Source organism: Marmota flaviventris, chromosome 14 (assembly GCF_047511675.1).
Source record: "Marmota flaviventris isolate mMarFla1 chromosome 14, mMarFla1.hap1, whole genome shotgun sequence".
Taxonomy (NCBI): Eukaryota; Metazoa; Chordata; class Mammalia; order Rodentia; family Sciuridae; genus Marmota; species Marmota flaviventris.
Window position 1 is genome coordinate 33,693,115 of NC_092511.1, and position 21,658 is coordinate 33,714,772.

At 41.0% G+C, this 21,658-nt stretch overlaps 1 long non-coding RNA gene across 1 annotated transcript; it reads right to left on the bottom strand.

Moving 5' to 3' along the window:
- Window positions 1-17,576: 17,576 nt before the first annotated feature.
- On the bottom strand, window positions 17,577-19,788 carry LOC114091971 (uncharacterized). The gene is made up of 3 exons (XR_003582603.2): window positions 19,198-19,788; window positions 18,085-18,242; window positions 17,577-17,970 (listed from the first exon to the last, which is right to left on the bottom strand). It is a non-coding gene; the product is annotated as an uncharacterized lncRNA (long non-coding RNA).
- Window positions 19,789-21,658: the final 1,870 nt, after the last annotated feature.

The window sequence follows — 21,658 nt, forward strand, 5'->3', positions numbered from 1 at the left end:
TGGAAATAGAGCGAGGTAGGCACTTGGCAGGCTATACCACCGGCAGAATATTGCTGCATGTAAGATGCTCATCTCCTTAGTGGCAAAGGAATAGTTGGCTCTTCCTCCACATTTATCTCCACTAAGGACTCAATGTCTCCATATCCACACTGTGAGCACTCTGAGGGCTGCAGGAGACCACTCTGCTCTGACAACTTTCTCTGCCACTGACATTATCTCCTAATTATCTTCTCAGCAGCGACAGCACAGTACCAGTCCTTAACTTGTGCAAAATGATCATAATACCCAATGTGATTGGGAGGAAAGCAAATTCTGCAGCTCTTGGAGCTACTTGGAGCTATTATCATTTTTCCAAAGGGCCTAAATAATATTCACAATCATCAGAAAGGAAAACACACACACATTACTTTAAGTGACCATTACTCAGAAGACAATAACACACGTTTTTAAGGCAGATGAATATGTTTATGTAATAGAGTAAGTCTTGTCCTCAGCAGAGCTTCCAAGAACCAGAGTCATTAAGTTAATGGCCTGAAACAGAACTGAACAGTCTCGTGTCTGTTCCATGATACACACCCTGGGCGGTGGGATGCACTGCAGTCTTTAAGAAATGACTGTTTTTTTTTTTTTTTTAAAGAACAAATTACTTTTTCCAACAGACTTGAGCTCAAGGGGAAGAGGCCAGCTTAGCCTGGAAATCAAGTGGTGGCATTTAAAAGCCAATTTTGATAAGCCTCTCATTGCCATTGTGCTGATCCTTAAAGAAAGAAGACTGGAAGTCACCCCCTACCACCACCCCGAAATCTCCTCCCTGGCTTCAAGCCCCTTCCTTGTCTCTGGTCAGTTCTTGGTGACATAAGCAGTTTCTGATGGCGGAAGCCTGCTCTACCACCATTGTGGCACCAAAGGGACAGATAAACAGCCTAAAACCACTCAGCCTTGGTTGGCTCTCCTTGGTTTCATAAACACCGAATCCTGGCTGACCACGCTGGTGGCATAAGGAGGAAATCAATAAAGGGCTGTGAATGGACCGATGCTTCTACACAGCTAGAAAAGCCACCCAAAAGTATTTGCAGGCCTTACACCTGGATGTACAGGCCACACAGGGAGCTCCACCACAGACCCAAATGCTACCTGCCTACCCCCCTCCTTTTCAGGGACCCTGAGACAGCGTGAAGTCCTGAGAAGGTGGCACAGCACAGTACTTCTTTGCTCTCATGGGACAACAGCTTTCAAAGCACCAACCTGTGGCAGCTTGCAGGTTTACTGTAGCTGGGAGTCAGTTGGATCTCCAGCCCCGGTTTAATTCTGAACCCTATTACACAGCTATCAAAAACCCACCTAATTCCTTGGGGCCATTCTTTTGTTTGCAAAAAATAAAATTATTAGACCAATCTCCCAAGCCATCAGTTTATTGGTCATTAAACCTCACAATTGCTCAGGTGAAAGGTACTGGCTAAATGTAAAAACACCATTAATGATTCTCACTAACTTTACAAGAGGAAATGTTGGCAGAACAGCATGTTCTATCATTTAAACTAAAAAGCTCTTTTTCCTTCCCAAAATGTAGCAGCCAGGTACCTCTCCAAACTTCCCTTTCTACTTTACCCAACTGCTTCCCCCCAGCTCTGCAGGATGCCAGCCTGGCCAGTTTCTGGAGTGTGGTCTTTAGTAAAGTTCATGCTGCCAGTTACATATGGGCAATTAGCTGGACTGTCAGTTGTCATTTCTAACTTCAGGCCTCTGCTATTTCTTGTAAATAATTGGGGAATGAATGCCTCCCTAGTGCTAGTCTTACCTCATGCCTTCCTCAAATCAATTCAACAAAGGTTTGTTGACCAGTTAATAAGCATCAAACAGCAGGAGAGAGAAAATTTAATTCCAGTTAAAAAAATATTCATTATCACCAAGAATGTGAAGTTGGCCCTGAGGATGCCAAAATGAATGGCATGAGCTCGGCCTCTGAGATGCTGACTGAAGACCAAGTCCTTACCCTCAAGGAACATACACAGCCACTAAGACTAACAGAGAGGCCATTGCCCACCTGCTGTGATACAAGGCCCAGCCAAGCACTGGGAGGCAAAGGGGGGGCCCTTCCAGAGGCGGGGACCGTGGACAGATAGAGGCTGAGGTGTCTGAGCTGGACAGAGAAAGAGGCACAGGACTGCAGCAGGGACAAGAAGGTGGCATGAGAACATGATGCACAGGTCCCAGGGCCAGCAAAGTGCAGAATTTCAATTTCAAGAAGAATAACTGCAGAGCAAGGCCATCCACGGAGGTCCTTGGTCAGGGGCACTTTGTGACCACACTGCAAAGATTTCAAATGAGTTATCCAGAATAGCAGGCATGAGTTTAGTAGAAGGGACAGAAAAGGGGAAAAAAGAAACACTCTCAAAGGAGAAAGAGAGTGGGAAGGATGGTATGCCCCTCCTAACCTCCTGTCTTACTGGGAGCCCCAGGGAAGTTTCCAGAAAGTCCTGCCCAGGTCACCTCTTGACTTTCGACAGACTGCAGGATTGCATCAGACTTTCAAGTCCCCCCTGCACATGGTCTTACCTAATGGAGGGCAGATTTTACCATTATAATGATGTGCCAAAGAGCCAAGGCAACTCTGGGTCACCTAATTGAGACTTGTTATTAAAGTTTTTATGGTTGGGAGCTTTGCTTTTAATTATCCTGTCTCCCCAAGTCCTGCAATCTGGTCTGTAAAGGTCACAAAAGTCCCCCTTCAGGTGACTTGTGTTCTTATGTGCAGGCAGGAGTTTTGGGTTTATATTTCTCCTACAGATGACAGGCTGTTTGCTAAGGAATGCAGCATATGCCGCCAGCTTAAGCCAGGCAGGGCTAGGGTGGTCTCAGGTAAATTGCTGTGTGTGTGTGTGTGTGTGTGTGTATGTTTACTGGGAATTGAACTCAGGGTCACTTTACCACTGAGCCACATCTCCAGCCCTTTTTTTATTTTGAAGCAAGGTCTTGCTAAATTGCTGAGGCTGATCTTAAACTTTCAACCCTCTTGCCTCAACCTCCTAAGTGGTTGGGATTATAGGCCTGAGCCACCATGCCTGGCAGGTAATTTGCTTTTTACAAGAATGCACGTGGGGGTCAGCACAGTCAGCCCAGACGATAGAATTATTCCCTTAACCTCATGTTCCCACCATTCATGTTTGCCTGCTACCTATCAATTCCCATAGTTCTTAGTTGGAAGGAACCCCTGTAACAACAGATCTATAAGAGAAAAATAAATAGAAGTTTATTTGTTAACATGTATATCTGACATGTACAAGGGAGACTCCTGGGAATGAGCAGTCCCTAAAGAGGTAGCTTTGAATTCCAGCTTATACAGCAACTTCAACAAAGAATGGCACATTTTTAGAGAAGTCACAAGACTCAGGAAAAAGACTTTGAGTGTCTACCGGTGCAAACTTGGGATAAGGCAAGCAAAGGCAAGTTAGTTAGGTTTGTTAATGTAGATTCTTTTTATTGTTGTTTTTAGATACACATGACAGTAAAGTGTATTTTGACATATTATTTACACATGAAGTACAACCCATTCCAACTAGGATCCCATTTTTGTGGCTGTACATGACGTGGAGTTACTGAGGTCATGTATTCATAGATGAGCAAAGTAAAATTATGTCAGATTCATTCTACTGTCTTTTGTGTGTGTGGGGTGGTACCAGGGATTGAACTCAGGGACACTCAAACACTGAGCTACATCTCCAGCCCTATTTTTGTATTTTATTAGAGATAGGGTCTCACTGAGTTGCTTAGTGCCTCACTCAATTGCTGAGACTGGCTTTGAACTCACAATCCTCCTGCCTCCGGCTCCTGAGCCACTGGGAATGCAGGTGTGCGCCACACCCCCTGGCCATTCTACTGTCTTTCTTATTGTTAATGTAGATTCTTCTGGTACCAGTTTCAGGAAGACAGGCCTTAGAAGCCATCTTCAGTGGTTAACTTTGTTCTACATTTGTAGAGATTAGACAGGATACCTTTGTCTTTTGTTTATGTCCTGCCTTTAGGCAAATGGAGGAAATCAGAGATCTCTCCTGCATCTGCTTCTTCTTCATTGTCTTCAACTCAAGAATCACTCGTATTTTAGGGACGCATATTCTGATCTTCTCAAAGGAAAGGGAGCAGGAAAGGCAGAGAGAAGCTTGGAGAGATGACTGCATCCTCAGGTTGGGCGTTTCTCATGGAGGGCCTTGGACGCCGTGCTGAAGAGTCCACACCTGACTGCCTTAATGGGCAGCAAGTAGGAGTTTGGGAGTTGGGGAGGCTGCTCACCCTTGCCTCCTCTCTCTGAAGCCTCCCTCTCTACCTTCTGTATTGCATGAAGGTGTGAAAGCTGAAATAGGAGGAGCCTCCACCTCTCTCTACTTCTGAGAGAGAGTTCAGAGAAGCAGTGCTGAGAGTTTGCATCTTTGGGTTAGTCTTGACTCTGATCATGCTGTGCCATTGTGTGCCACTAGGCCAGTCTCTCTCCCTCTGGTCAAATGCCAGAGATGGCCTTCACGGATTAAGATAATTAAAATAACCCACCTCATATTTCTACCACCTGATTGTCTGGGATGATGATACTGTTGACAACAGATTTTTCTGTATTTAGCATTGCCTGTCCTCAAGTTTGGCCTAATACCTTGCACATTTCAAGCACTGATATACATTTGTTGAGTGCATATATAAAACAATATTCTTTTTATTGCCCTACTTTATAAGTAAAGGGATTATTTTCTAAGTTCAATAGTTAAAAGAGAGCAACAGCAATTCCCATACCAATACAAAACTCTTCCTGGTTCTTCCATTTAGTCACCTTAATTTTTAACTTCCTGAACATTCATAAATCTAGAAAACAGTGCCAATGTCTGCAACTGTTCTCATTCACTAATGCAAAAACTGCAAAATCCCAAATAGAATGTAAAGATATTTATCCAAGCTCAGACTCGCCAATACAGAACAAATACATAAATACATAGGTCTGAAGCTGGATCCCAGCACTGTCAGATCCTGGCTTTTGCAACTCCAGCAGAGCCATTTCCAGACTCACTGCCTCTTTCTGGGGCCCAAGGTCCAGGCTGCGCCTTGCAGCCTGCTGGCTCTGCACAGGAATAAATCAAGACTGGCTGCTCTGCCTAAGCCTGCACAGCCTTTGGGGTTCCAGAAAACACATGGCCCAGGAATAGCTCGTGGTTGGCATGGAAGTGGGAGAATGTAACATATTTCTATTTCCAATATGAAATTTATGAGGACCAGAATCTGCCTGGGGTGGGATTCTGGAGGACTGAGTCAGCTCTCTGAATCCTACTCACAAGATGGCCCAGGACTAACCAGGACAAAAAGAACTAGACAGGCAGTAGTGACAGCAATGTCAGGCACTGGTCTTAAAGTCAAGGGACCTGATTCCTGACCCTGGCTGTATCATCACTGGCCATATCACATTGGAAAAGTCCCTAACCTTCCCAAACCTACCCCCTAAGGAGCAATAGTACCTGCCTAGCTTACTACTATGGCAGTCAACTAAGTGAATGTCTACAAGTGCATGTTTTAAAGTAAAAATCACTGTGGAGACTGACTATAAATTACTGGTGATGCCAGGGATAATGAAGTCCAATCCCTTTGTTCTAGTCTCGTCACTGCTGCGACTTAAAGACTCGACCAACACAACTGTAGAGGAGGAAGAGTTTATTTGAGGACTCAACGGTTTCAGAGGTCTCAATCCATAGAGAGCAGGCTCCATTCCTAAGGGCTCACGGTGAGGCTGAACGTCATGGCGGAGGAAAGCAGCTCATGTCATGATCAGAAAGAAGAAAGAGACTCCACTCGCCAGATACAAATATATTACCCAAAGCCACATTTCAATTCCCATCTCCTCCAGCCACACCCTACTACTTCAGTTACCACTCAGTTAATCCCTATCAAGGGATTAAATCACTGATTGGGTTAAGACTCTCACAACCCTATCATTTCTCCTCTGAACCTTCTTGCATTTCTCACATGAGCTTTTGGGGGACACCTCACATCCGAACCATAACAGGACCCCTGAGTGTCGTGGGCCTGCGGCTGACAAAAGAGTTGACCCCATGAGTGAGGGTGACTTTACCAATCCCACTCAGAGACTCTACCTGAAGGAGACCCAGAGAGCTGTGCTTTTTTCTATCAATACAGTAAAGCCCTAAGAATAAAATTTGCATATACTCACTGTAGAAAAACGAGACCAAAAACGAGAGACCAAAAACAAGAACATTTAGAATACTGTCCTAGCTTGGGCTGTCATAACAAAATACCATGGACAGGATGGCTTAAACAACAGAAATTTATGTTCTCACAGTCCTGGAGACTAGTCCAAGCTCGAGGTGCCAGTCAGCCCGGGTTCTGGTGAAGGCTTTCTCCCTGGCTCTAAGACAGCTGCCTTCTGCCAAATATAGTCACACTGGGAGTTAGGGACTCAGACATGAATTTGGGGGCATGTAATTTGGTCCATGAAATGAAACAATCTCACCCACCTAGAGAAAAGTACTACTTATACCGTTACATATTTTCTGCCATTCTTCTATGCACATAGATTTTTTTTTTTAAATGAAGTCATACTACACGGATTACTTCGTCTCCTGATTTTTTTACTCAGCAACATGTTGAGAGTTTTTCCACATCATTGAATTTATTTCTCCAGCCAGGCGCAGTGGCCCATGCCTAGAATCCTAGCAGCTTGGGAGGCTGAGGCAGAAGCATCGAAAGTTTGAAGCCAGCCTCAGCAACTTAGTAAGGCCCTCAGCAACTCAGCGAGACCCTGTCTCTAAATAAAAAATAAAAAGGGCTGGGGATATGGTTCAGTGGTTAAGTGCCCCTGGGTTCAATACCTGGGACCAAAAAAATAAATAAATTATTTTTCCAGGGCTGGGTGATGTAGCTCAGTAGCAGGGTACCTGCCTAGCATGTATGAGGCCAGAGATCAATCCCCAGCACTGAAAAAAAAAAATTCACTTCTCCAACATCACATTAGTAACTTTGTAAATTCCTTGGCTTGGCTACACCACTGTTTCTATGGTACCTAATTCTTATCTTGTGGTTTGTTGCTAACTTTCCCCATATTTGAGAATGCTGAGATGAACACCTTATTTTGTTAAGACAAATTCCCAGATATGAAATCATGGGTCAAGGGGCATGCCCACTTCTTCTGATGAGTAGTGTCAGAACACTAAGCCCTTTTATTCTCCCACTGGCAACAAATGGAAATGTGGCCTCATTTTTTTTTTTTTCTTTTTGTAGTACTAGAGATTGAACCCAACTGTACTCTACCTAAATTTAATAAAGGCTGAGCTACATCCTCAGCCTTCATTTTATTTTGAGACAGGGTCTCACTAAGTTGCTGAGCTGTCCTTGAATTTGCAATTCTTCGGCCTCAGCCTTTCCTGAGTAGCTGCAATTACAATTGCACACCACCCAGTCTGGCTTCTTGCTTTTCAAAATGTGATTGATTGATTGATTGCAGTGCTAGGGATTGAACCCAGGGGCACTCTATCACTGAGCTGCATCCCCAGTCCCTTTTACTTTTTAAAAATTTTATGTTAAGACAGGGTCTTGCCAGGTTACCCAGGCTAGTCTTGAACTTCTGATCTTCCTGCCTCAGCTTTCTGAGATTCTGAGATCACTGGTGTGCACCACCATACCCAGTCTCACATTTAAAAAAAAAAAATGAATTTATTATTTTGGAAAAAATTTGTGTCTATAGGAAAGTTGCAATGATAAAACAGAGTTTTCACACACACACTTCACCTAGTTTATCTCAACAATGATATATAATCTGACTAGTATGCATTTGTCAAAACTAAGAAATTAACACTGGTACATTACCATTAACTAAACTGCTGAGTTTTCTTTAAATTATTTTTTAGGTATAGTTGGACCCAATGCCTTTATTTTATTTATTTATATGTGGTGCTGAGAATTGAACCCAGAGCCTCTCACGCACTAGGTGAGTGTTCCAACCCTGAGTCACAACCCCAGCCCGTAAACTGCTGACTTTATTGGTATTCTACCATTATTTTTTCCATGAAGGTCCTTTTATGGGTTCAGGATCCAATTCAGGACACTTCACTGTAGTGTATGTAGCATCACTTTTTACTTTTTTTTGTTGTTGGGTGGGGGAGGATACTGGAGATTGAACTCAGGGGCACTTGACCACTGAGCCTCATCCCCAGCCCTATTTAGTATTTTATTTAGAGGCAGAGTCTAGCTGAGTTGCTTAGCACCTCGCTTTTGCTGATCTTTGAACTCAAGATCCTCCTGCCTCCTGAGCTTCTGAGATTTATAGGAAGGAGCCAGTGCGCCCAGCACTTTTTGATTTTTCTTTTTCAACCATTGTTTGGGGGGTTGACTTATTCTGGATTATACTTGTTCTATCAGCAGTTTACTGTTGTAATGGCAGGAAGAGTGACTTAGGAAAATTGACTTGTAGTATACCTCCTCCAACTTTCTAAAGAGCCAAGGTGAGAGCTCTTTATGTGTGAAAGGACACATATGTTCCAACTGGGTCTCTCATGTGCATGTCATGCAGGGAACATTTATAAACAACGGCACCATAATTGGATTTTGCTCTATATTTAGAAAAAAATTGACCCTTCATTACAAAGCAAGCTGATGTTATCTTATTTAGTTCATTCTTTTGCTCATCTCCTGTAATCATTAAATTATACAGCCATATTTCCAAAGCTCTAGGGGGGAAAAAAGGATTAGGAATAAAATCTTTTAAGCTCCTTTAGAAAAGCTCTGTATTCATTTATGAATGGCGGATGCAGAGCCAGGGAGTGATCTATTCTGAGCTGCCCTCGGTGAATGATTTGCTTCATTTTCCGTGGTTCTATAATGTTCTCTCTCTAATGTGGAACAAGGATGGCACCTTTAATATTCTGTTCCTGGATGTATCCCTGATTGCTCCATGACCCCATCCCCAGGGGCAAAAGTGAATGAAGGAATGAGAAATCATGAAATACGTGAATGATCAGAAGGAAGAAAATAAAAGCCAGGAAGAAAGGGCTGCCGGGTTGTTTATCATCCTCCTCTGGATAAGGCTGTTTCGATCTGGCAGAGAAGCTTCTCGCCTTCCTCAGAACTGTTGGATTAGAAGCCTTTGTTCTTTCCTTAGGAAGGCCCATTTCTCTTAGGGGACTCAAAAACTTACCAAATACTCGGTGAGCTATTACAGCAATCCTCAGACCAGCATCTGGAGGCTGAGTTATCTTCCAACCTCCAAATCTGTCCAAATCATGAGTGATTCACTTATATTTTCATTTTTCTCTCATTTTCTCTGAGAGTCCAATTTGAACTCTTCAGCAAGGTTCCTTGGGGACACCTATTTGTTTCTCTGGGTAGTTCAGCTTTGGCTTAGGATTTCCCCGGGGCCATCGCCAACGCCAGTCATTTTGAGGCAAAGTGTTGCCGGCAAGCTCACAGGTTCTCCAGGGGAATCTTCCAGAAGGACTCTTCTGGTGATTGCTGCTAGGACTGTTTTCCTCCCAGGCAGCTCAGCCAGGATGTGGCTCTGCAGGTCAGATTTGCATTCCAAATACGTGGCCCATTTGCCTCATTATGTATTGTGTCTTTATTAAGAGGGAAATCAGAGCAGAGGCTTCTCTCTGAGATGATGGCTTCCCCCAGGCAGGCCGTGGCCTCCTCCTGGAGCCCCACACACTGTAGTCACTTCTGTGACCAGGAGCAAAGCCCCTAAGAGCTGCCTAAGGATACAGGGCAAACTGAATCACCTGGATAGCACCCATAACTCACAGCTAATTAGCGTGACCCCAAATTCGGCTTCCAGCACCTTCTGGCTTGCAATAATATCTTTAAAATTGGCTTATTTGCAATCAGCTTTGGGACTAAGGATTGAAACTTATGAGAAAAGGTGGCAATAGGAACAGCCCAAATATCTCTCTAAGCCCCCTGAGAAATCTGTTCTTCCTTGCTTCCTCATTAATCAAGAGAAGGGATGTCTAGCACACACTGTCTCTCTTTTTAACATTTTGTATCTCTTGTCTTTGATTAATCCAATCAATAAAGATGGGTTTATGGTGCCAAGTGCTCTTCTTAGCATCTTAAAAGTTGGCCCCTAATTTTCCCCACCAAAGATAAAGCAGGATCTATGGGGATCTCTATAGTCATAACAATTATGGTCTCTGAAATTGGCTAAAGTATTCTTTCATCAGTTCAATTCAAATGAAGTCAAAATGCACCAAAGCCCACACCCGAGGAAATGACACTAAATGTTGCAAAGGCTCTGCAGATGAGAGACTTGGTACCACTCTCCTCTACTGTATTTGAGGGAAAGGGTTTGTCACCCATCTACTTTTGGTCCATGCTCTCCCTGCCCTTCCAGGTCACCAGGTTCCTTCCTCTGGGAGCGGGCTATGCTTATGGCCTGGTCCTTCTGATAGGAGATTGTGTTGGAGCAGATTCTGGGGTGACTGCACAGGCATGTCAGGTAGGAGTGGATGGGGCCGTGCTTATGCAGGCCGAGGCAATGCAGCTCGGTGCTTACAAGCCCCAATTGTCATTATTAAACTCAGATTGATTAACTTTAGGCGAGTTAATTCATCTCTTGGTGCCTTACTTCTCATCAGTAAAGCAGAGATAATATTAGTCCCTACTCATAGTGTTAAATAATTAAGGATATATACCAAGCCCTTAAAGCAGTACTTGGCAGGGGATAAGTACTAAAATAAAGTAGAAAAAAATTAATTTATCTCTTACATTAAAAAAAGAAGTCCAGAGATAAGCAACTGGGTCCCGGTAATGGGAACTTCATAGTCTTGAACCCAGAATCCTCTTCCTTCCTCATGTGCACCTTACAACACACAAAAAATTTTGGAGCTTTGTCATATTGCATCCAAATTGCAGTCTGGAAGGAGCAAAGGCAGACGGGGGCGGGGGAGAAGCTATCTCAACTGACTAAACCACCTTTAATTGGCCTTCCTGGAATTCTGATATAACATTTCTGCTCACATTTATTGTCTAGCACTTGGTCACATCTGGTTATATCTCATTAACCAGATATGAGCCATATGACCATGATTTGTTGCAAGGGGAGCTGGCAAACGGGCTGTTTATCCTGGGTGATAATGTGCCCAGCTGAAAACCACTAAGAAGGAAGGGGAAAGTAGACACAGGGAGAGACAACGGTCTGCTATGACACCACAGCACAGCAAACAGCCTACAGGTGGACATTAAGCGACTCTTTCCAAAGCTCTTCAGCTAGCCACAGGGAAGTTTCCATCAGCGATCTTTCTCGCCTCATGCCTTAGGCTTCCTGTGTCACTTTAGCTCTGACCTCTCTAGGCCCTTGTCACAACTGTACCCTTCTCGTATCTTCCCTTCCTCCCCAGCATAGTGCTGGGCAAATTCCGCTTCCCCTCGGCACTGCCTCACCTGTGTCTGGATAGCAGGGCCCTGCAATGGCTGCAGCAAATTTTTCTCAACTTGAACACTCACCAGCCCAACCAAAGCATTTTTCTAAATCAAAGAATGGATCAATTGGGTGGATTAGATACATGTATTTAGTCCTGCTCCCTCTCCACACTCCTCTAAAGTACCATTAAAGAGATCCGTAAAGAATACATGCCCAGAAAGACAAAGAGAAGGGGAGAGGAGACAGCAGCAATGAAACTGGAAACTGAAAGCAGATGGAGAAGTGACAAGTGATTTAGGCAGTTCCAAGAAAGTGGAACAGCAGGCCAGCAGGAAGGAGAAAATAAACAGCACTCCTTCTACAGGCACCCCAAGGGCTCAGGACTGTCTGCAACAGGTGTAGCAGGGCAAGAGCCCGGGAGGTGGAGCCAGGAGCACGAGGATTGGTGGAAAGACTGTTTAAGAACCTGACTGAGAGCCGGGTGCAGCGGTGCCCACCCATAATCCCAGCGACGTGGGAGGCTGAGGCAGGAGGATCGCAAGTTCAAAGCCAGCCTCAACAACTTAGCAAGCCCCTAAGCAACTCAGCAAGACCCTGTCTCTAATAAAATATAAAAAAGGGCTGGGGATGGTTACCAAAAAACAAAAACTATCTGATGAGGTGTGGAGGGTGCCCTCCTGCAATCCCAGCAACTCAGACTCACAAGTTGGAGTCCAGCCGGGGCAATTTAGTGAGACCCTGTTTCAAAATAAAAAATTAAAAAGGACTGAAAATGTAGCTCAATGGTAGAGCACCCCTGGGAATCATCAATACCTCCCCTCCACCAAAAAAAAATTAATAAAAAAAGAACCGACATATCTATTGTTTAGAGAACTAGGTGAATAAACTAAAATACAGCCACACAATGGTGTACTGGGTATAAACAGCAGTGAAGTAATTAGTCACTGACACAGGAGAGTATACAAGTCAGCATTCTCCAGAGGAAAAGAACCAACAGAATGTATATATAATTAAAAGAGGGGATTTATCAGACCAGTTTACACAATCAGAGTCTGGATACTCCTGCAACAGCCACCTGCAGGCTGGAGAGCTGGGGAAGCCAGTACCTGCTCAGTCCAAGAAACTAAAAGCCTCAGAACAAGAAGGACCAATAATGCAGCCCTAAACCTCAGCTTAAGGCCTGGAAGCTCCTGGGAGAGTCACTGGTGCTAAGGCCCCATTCAAAGGCCAAAGAAGCTGAAGTCTGGTGTCCGCAGGCAGTGGTAGCAGCAAATAAATAAATAACATAAACGGCACCTGCTCAAATTAGTTGCGAGTGCACACAGAGCTGCTCCCTTCTGCTTTCTGTTCCATCCCATCCTCAGCCTGATGGACAGGGGCTACCCACATTTGGGGTGGGCTTTCTCCCTCTTGCTGACCCTCATGCCAGTCATCTCTGGAACCACCCTCACAGACACACCCAGAGTGTTTCACCAGTTGTCCGGATGGCTCTGAAATTCAGTCAAGTTGACAACGGAGAGTGACCATCGCAGATAGTTTTGAGGAAGCACTGGGGGAGGAAAAGGTGAGGCAGAGTATGTGTTACCGTTCATGTGGGAAGAAGGGGAAATACTATTATAAGACTCAGAAAGACAAAGCACAGGCAAATACAGATGATTGATTATGGGGATGGGAATAGGGTGGAAGAGGGAAGAGGCTGAAGCTTACATGTACATACACATATAATATTGTTTCAATTCTGGAATTGGGGTTTTTATATTAAAAAAATTAAAAATTACATTTCCTAGTTTTCCAGTTTATAGATCTGCAAATCCAGGCCTCTATCATCACATGAGCCAATTCCCATAATAAATCAACATGTATGCCCTATTTATTCTATTTTTCCAGAGAACTCTACTATTTTCCTTTTAATCATTTTTAAATCCTGTTTTTCATGCTCAGATCTTTAATTCATCAAGATTTACCTCTTGGGTATGGCATAGGATAGGGATTTTTTTTAAATCTTCCCACAGAAAAACAATTTTCCTACTCATATTTATTAAACACCCACCCTTTCCTGCTGGTTTATGAGGCCATGCCTATTCACATCCCAAGATCTTCTAATCTTTGAACTATTTATGGACTCTTTGTTCCGTTCCACTGATCTATCTGTTTGTTCTGCATCAATATCCACAATTTTAATTACTCTAGACTTAACAATGCCTTGACTTCTGGCACTTACTCTTTTACAGAATTGGGTTTGGATTATAACCATTCATCTTCCACATAAATTTTAAAAATGTTTGTCAAAGGGCTACAAAAATCTATTACTAATTTTGTTAGGATCACATTGAATTTAGAGCTCTATTTGGGCAGAATTACCATTTGGAGATTATTGAGTCTTCTCTTCCATAAACATGGTTTATTCAGTTCTTATGTGTTCTTAGATAGACTTCGATAGCTTTTTGGCGTTGTTTTGTTTTGTTTGTTTTTTTGGAGTGCTGGGGGCAGAACCCTGGGCCTGGCACATGCTAGGCAAGCACTCTACTACAGAGCTCTCCCAGCCCATTTTTGTACTTTTTAAATATGACATTGCCTTTTCTAAGTACTGTCTTGCTAATGTGAATGCTCTCTCTCTTCTTTATTTTCCTCCTTTCATTCATATCCTAATTGGTTATTTCTCGTATAAAGAAATGCTGGCCAGGTGTGCTGGCACAGGCCTTTAATCCCAACGGCTCGGCAGGCTGAGGCAGGAGGATCCTGAGTTTAAAGCCAACCTCAGCAACTCAGTGAGACCCTGTCTCTAAATAAATTACAAAAAAAGGGCTTAGGGATGTGGCTCTGTGGGTAAGTACCCCCTGGGTTCAATATCCAGTATGAAAAAAAGAAAAAAAAGCTGATTTCTTTATGATGAGCTTGACTCCAGATACTTTTGCCAACATCCTTATTAGTTCTACTACTTTGCTGGTCTCTTGGGCTTCTCATAACACAGTGACTATGTCCCCTGGCACAGTGTTGAACATGAGTAATGATCATGGGCATCCTTGTTACATTCCTGACTTTTAGTGAAAACGCTTCCCAAGTTTAATCATTGAGAATGATGCTCTATGTGGGCTTTTGGTAGATATCCTTTATTAAAATAATAAGGCTTTTGATTTCTAATTTGCCAAGAAATTTTTATCATGAATGGGTGTTGAATCTTGCTAAATGCTATTTCTGGATCTATTTATATCATATGGTGTTTTTCCTTCAATCTGTTAATGTAGTGAATTAACTAAATTAATATATTTCTTAATGTTATCCCGAAATAAACCCTGCATGGTCATGATGATATTTAAAAGTACAATACTGGGCTTAATGTGCTAATATTGAAATTTAATTAGAATTTCTGCATTTATGTCTAATTAAAGATTGATTTTAGTTTTCTTTTGTTGCCCTCTCCTTATCCAATCTCAGTACTAAGGTTATACCATCTTTACAAAATGAGTAACTGTTTCTATTTTTCTTTTCTCTGGAACAACTTGCATAGCACAAGAGATTTTACTTGGAAAACTGGCCCATGAAATGGTCTAGGTCCTGTAGCTTTTATATAGGGAGTGGGAAGAGTTTTGACTATCTAGTCACTTAATTTTACTATTATTAGTCTTTTCTGGTTATCAGTGTTTGTTAGGTCCATTTGAGTAACTTGTATTCTAGGAAATTATTCATCCCCGTAAATATTCACATTTATTTCATTTTAATTTCATGTGTTTATTTTTTGAGACAGGTTCTAAGTTGCTGAGTCTGGCTTTGAACTTGTGATCCTCTTGGCTTAGCCTCCTGAATTTCTGGGATTACAGGCATGCGCCACTGTACCTGGCTTCAAAGTTCTTGCCACAGAATTATTGGTAGTATTATTCTCCCTTCCCCAACCTTTTATTTATTTATTTGTTTATTTATTTATTTTTGCGGTGATGAGGATCAAACTCAGGATCTCTTGAATTCTAGATAAGCACTCTACCACTGAGTTACATCCTCAGTATGCTTGATCTTCTTTTAATTGAAAACTTTCTTTTTTTTTGTTGGTGCTAGGGATTGAACCCAGGGCCTTATGCATGTGAGGCAAGCACCCTACCAACTGACTTATATCCCCAACCCTAAAAACCTTTTTCAAATATTTTTCATACTTGATACAGTCATATGGTTTAAAATTTTTTAAAAAAATTTCACAATGAACCAGGACAGAAGCTGAGGCAGGAGGCATTCAAGCTTGAGGAGAGCCTGGGCAACTAGTGGGATCCTATCTCAAAATATAAACAAACAAACAAAGATACACAATGGACAGACTTGCTCCCATCTGTCTCCCATCTACCAAGTGCAGTTCAACCCCAGGTAACCTCTATTCTTAAATTCTTATTTATCCACTGTCTTTACGCAAATGCAATAAAATCTACTACATCCCCGAGCAATACATTTTTGGGTATATCATAAATGGCAATTGGTTCTGAACCTCCAGGTCCCCAAACCGGCCAGATGTACAAACTTACAGAAATCATTTCATTGAGCTTGTCATAATGTGATCACATAATTCATACCATTAAATTTTTGGAACTTAGGACTTTTGTTTGATTTTTCTATATGTACTTATTTTTCACCTCCTTCTCAGAAAGATGATATATAGTCTATATACTGATGTGTACCTAACTTTCTCCAATCCATAATACTTCTTAGATCTTATCATATTGGGACGAGAGCTTTCTCATTCTTTTTTAATGCAATGAATGAAATACCTAGTATTCCCATTGTTGGGTGTTTCGTAAGTTATCTTACCTGGTCACACTTTGAATTGTATCATTCACAATCTTTTCTATTCTATATAATGCAGAACAAATAACCTTATACATACATCAGTTTGTATGTGAGAGTGTACCTTGAGCTAAATTCTCAGAAATTATGTTGCTTGGTCAAAGGATACGTGAATTTTCAATTTTGAGAAAAATTGATAAATTGAATTCTACAGAGGTTGAGTCAATTTATATTCCTTCTCACTATTTCCCCCAAAGCTTCACCTACGGAGTATATTATTAAACTTTTCAATTTTTGACAATTTGATAGGTGAAAAATGGTATGTCAGTCTACATTTAATTTGCATTTCTCTTATTCTGAATGATGTTGAGCATATTTTCATGTATTTAAGGGAATTAATATTTTCTATGTGAACTGTCTGTTCAAATCCTTTGCTCATTTTTCTATTTGGATGTTGATTCTTTTCTATTGGTTATTTTTAAAAATAATTTTGTAGTTGTTGAGGGGCCTTTATTTTGTTCATATTTATATGAACAAACATATATGAGAACATATGAGAATCAAACCCGGTGCCTCACATATGTGAGGTAAGCCACTGAGCCACAACCCCAGCCCTCTATTGGTTATTGATTATGACCTCTTAACATTTTAAGGGGACTGGTTCCTTTGGGATGTAAGCAGAACTGGCTTTTCCTTAGGTCTTTTGATTTTGCTTATGGTGTTTTTTTTCTTCTTCTTTCTGCTATGCAGAACTTTATGGTCAAAGTTATAAAATATTCCACAGTTAGGAAGAAATTATCCTGTTTTCTGTGAGTACATTTATAGCTTTGTGTTTTACCTTTATCTAGAACCTTTAACCACTTGGAAGTTTTTCTGGTGATGCTTTGGAGCAGAGAGCCAATTTTCTTCCAGATGGATTCCAGAATTTATGGAATGCTGTCTCTTTTTGACACTGATTTGAAATAGCTCTTCTAACATATACAAATATTTTCTTTTCTTTTTTTTTTTAAAGAGAGAGAGAGAGAGAGAATTTTAATATTTATTTTTTAGTTTTCGGCGGACACAACATCTTTGGTTGTATGTGGTGCTGAGGATCGAACCCGGGATGCACGCATGCCAGGCGAGCGCGCTACCACTTGAGCCACATCCCCAGCCCTACAAATATTTTCTTATGTAGTTTCCTCTTGATTGATTTGTATCTATTCATTCTCCAACACTCCACTGTTTTCATGTTTTGAGTTTGTGTGCTTTAAGGTTTGCTTAGTGCTAGTTCCACTTCACTATCTACTTGTTCAACTCTCTTCACCATTTTTGTTTGTTTTTCCATATGAATATTAGAATCAGCCTACTAGTTATAAACCAATCTGCAATTTTATCAATGTTTACTATTTATCTTTAAATGAATTTAGAGAGATGACCTCTTTTTGATGCTGAGTCCTTTATTCTTAGAGAAGGAGAAGTTTATTTTGGCTTACAGTTTCAGAGGTTCAGTCCATAATCAGCCGACTTCATTGCTCTGGGCCAGAGATGAGGCTGAACATCATGGTAGAAGAGTGTGGTGGAAGAAAGAAGCTCAGGACATGGTAACCAGAGAAAGAGCTAATGCTGAGTCTGCTGATCCAAAACCATGGGATGTTTTCCCATTTGTTCAGGTCTCCTCTGGTGCCCTTAAACAGTATTTTAGTTTTCTTCATAAGGGTCTTTGCACATTTCTTATTAAGCTGATTCTTAGCTACTTGTATTTGTTATTGTCTGCCACTTGACATTCATTCTCACATGCTTCTCTGTTCCCTTCTGAATTACAGGGGCTGAAAAGCAAAAAAAAAAAAAAAAAGAAAGAAAGAAAGAAAGAAAATCATATTCCCAGAGTACATGACAGAGTTCTGGAGGATTTAGCTCTGACCAATCCCATGCATACGTACAGGAGCAGGAGAATGGAAACGAGAAGGAAACTCCATCCTGCTGCTGTGGTGGCGGCCAAGAACCAAATTTGCCTGGTCTCAGTATTCCAGCAAACGATCAGCACCTTTGTGGACCGGAGGAAACTGTATTGGTGGCAGCGGAGCTGGCTGCCTGACATCTGAATTATGGTTATGATGATAGATTGAAATCATTAATCCCACAACAGCTCTCAACTGATCTTTTAAAATTTTTATCTAATAAAGACTCATATAATGCATAGTATCTGCTAGAAACTGCTAGAAGCAATTTTTAAAAATTACATCTGGATAATTAGACTATTAGGCCTGGTAGTGATTTTGGAAGCAGCTAATTCCCTGTACTCCATTCTGCTAAAAGTACTTGGAATAGTTTTGGGTTTCTGAACTGAATTCTGACTGGTTCAGATTGTTTTTCTTTTTTTTTTTTTTTTTTTTTGGTGGCACTAAGGATAGATCCCTGGACCTCATACATGCTAAACAAACACTGTACCACTGAATTACATTAGCCATTAAAATAGGATCTTGCTAAACTGCCTCCCACGTTGCTGGGATTTCAGGCATGCAGTACTGTGCTAGTCTTCATATCCACCTATTCTTTTTTCATTGCCTCCTGATCTTGGCTCACTGATACCAGTCCTCTGTTATATCTTTAAACACTTAAACATATTTTTTTTTTTATCACAAAGCCTTTTGGATTAGTCTATTATTTCTATTTCTTGGTATAAAGTCTCTATTTGTTAGATTTGTAAATTCTTTTTCATAGACCTACACTTTCCTGAGTGCTTTGTAATTTGTGCTTACAGGGATCTAAAGAAGGCCTCACACTAGGGCTTCGGACTCTGGCCCCATTCAGATAGTGTAAGGCCAGAACCTGCACTAGCTCATGGTGAGGTCTCATATGTATAGATGCTTCCCTTCCTCCATGATCACAGACAAGCATCCTATGTCTGGTTACAGCCCCACAGTAATTGAATTATCATTCCCATGGGAGGATTACATGTTCTTAACCTAATAATGTCAGGCTGGATCACATGACTAGCTTTGTCAATAAAATGTAAAGAAAAATAAAGCTGATACTTAGCTACTTGTACTCACAGTTTCAGTTTCAGTGACACTATGAAGCAGAAGCTTTGAGTCTCATGTTTTCATTGTCTTCTCTTTTTCCTCTGACACAAGAATGACAACATTACAGATAAAGGCAGCTCCTTCACCCTGGATCACAAAATGAAGAGGATGTGACATGGAGTTGTAGTCAACTGTGAAAGACATGTAATGTCAGCAAGAAATAGACTTGTGGTTGTGAGGCCTTAAGATTAGAGGTTGTTAGTTATTGATGTATAACAGTATTTAAAATGTTTTATATCATATATTATTTATCATTCCTTTCTCTCTCTCTCTCTCTCTTTTGTGGTTGTAGCACTGGGTGGGAAATGAACCCAGGGCTTCACACATGCTAGGCAAAAGCTCTACCACTGAGCTAAACCCTTAGCCCATTAGCTACTATTTCTAAATGTTTAGAGTAGGATAGAGAATTATAGATGAGTGTGATGGTGGACATCTGTAAGCCCGGTAACTCAGGAGGCTGAGGCAGGAGGATCACAAGTTCAAGGCCGTCTTAGGAATTTAGCAAGACCCTGTCTCAAAATAAAAAGGGCTGGGGATGCAGCTCAGTAGTATAGCACAGCTGAGTTCAATTCTCAGTACCAAAAAGAAAGAAAGAAAAAAAAAAAAAAAAAATATATATATATATATACACATATATATATTATGTTGTCTTTTGTTTGTTTGTTTTGTACCAAGAATTGAACCCAGTGGTGCTTAACCACTGAGCCACATCTCCAGCCCTTTTTATATTTTTTATTTTGAGATTGGGTCCTGCTAAATTGCTCAGGCCTCACTAAATTGCTGAGACTGGCTTTGAACTAGTGATCCTCCTGCTTCAGTTTCCTGAGTTGCTGGGATTATAGGCGTGTGCCACCATGCCCAGCTTTTTCTTTACTTATTGTGACAAAATATACATAAAATATACTTAACATTTAATATGTTAAAATGGTAAAGCTTAACCATTAAATTTAACCATTTTAAATGAACAAATGAATGACATTGGGTACATTCACAATGTTGTATAAGCATCACCAGTACTCATTTCCAGAACTTTATCATCATTCCAGATAAAAATTCTATACTTATATACAACAAATCCCCACCCCTCTCAACATAAATAGATTCATACAATATTTGCTTCTTGACACCTGGTTTATTTCACTTAGCATGAGGTTTTCAAGGTTCATCCATGTTGTAGCATGCATTAGAATTTGATTCCATTTTAAGACTGAAAAATATTCCATTTCATGTATATACCACATTTTGTTTGTCCAGTCATCTGGTGATGGACACTTGGTTGTTTCCAATTTTGCTATTGTCACTGTGCTTTTCTGATCTATAAGTAGCCAAAATGCACTATCATTAAAAAAAAAATTACACAAAAGTACTATCAGCAGATGCCTATTGAGTTCAATTTGGAGTAAAAAAAAAAATTTGCTCACTTTGTAGATTCCTGTATTATTTCAATTGTATCAATTACATGTGATTTTAAAAACTAAAAAAGAGTTTTAAAAATAAATACTTCCTTTTGATCAGAAGAGAGATAATGAATCACCACGAATGTGTGGGCTTTTTAAAATTGTGGTTAAAAACACATATCATAAACTTCCCCATCTTAATCTTTTTTAAATATGCATGCAAATGTATATTTTTAAATTATTAGGGAAAGCTCGGGTGGCTGCAGTGGTAGTCAGCGAGCCACATAATCTCCATAAATGAAGAGCAGTTGTTTAAAAATTAAAATCACATCTCAGGAAGCTGTATGTGATTAAATGAGACTCTTGAACATGATACTCACTTTTCTCATCCTTTAATTCTCCTACTCTTCTGTATCAGATTTTATGGCTCACAATGATTAATGATTATTAGTAATAACAGTCCCTTTCAAATAAAGCTGAATCTTATCATAGTGGCCCATTCCGAATCTAAATGTGATTAAGAATACACTCAATTTCAGCTATGGTCCCTTGTAGTATAATGCTACTTTGTGTATCTGCTCTGGGTTTTTAACTGAAAATGATACTCTGATTTTTAGCTATTCAAGCTGTGTCACATTGTTCCTGACAGGCCCCTGGAAGTTCTGTGCTGCTATTTCCCAGGTGATCAGAATAAAGTTCAAATGGTCCTTCTTAATATCTTTGCAAAAGGCCAGACCCAAGGAAATGGAAACTTTGAATCAAACGTTTGCTAAATTAGAGCTGGAAGTCCTGGCCTTGGCCCTCAGCTACTCAATACAACTTGAACTTTCAGACTCCTGATTAAAAAGTAAGATCACTCATTGATTTCATGTTCTGGGCTTACTAAGCTTCAACAGAATAAGGTAACTACCCACAGCTGACAAATAGCAGCAGTCAGGAAAAAAATGGTTGGCTGTGTGCACTGGGGTTCAACCCCATCAAAGCCAGCTCTACCAGCAAGAGAACCAGCAGTATGGTCTACCTGTAACCAAGGA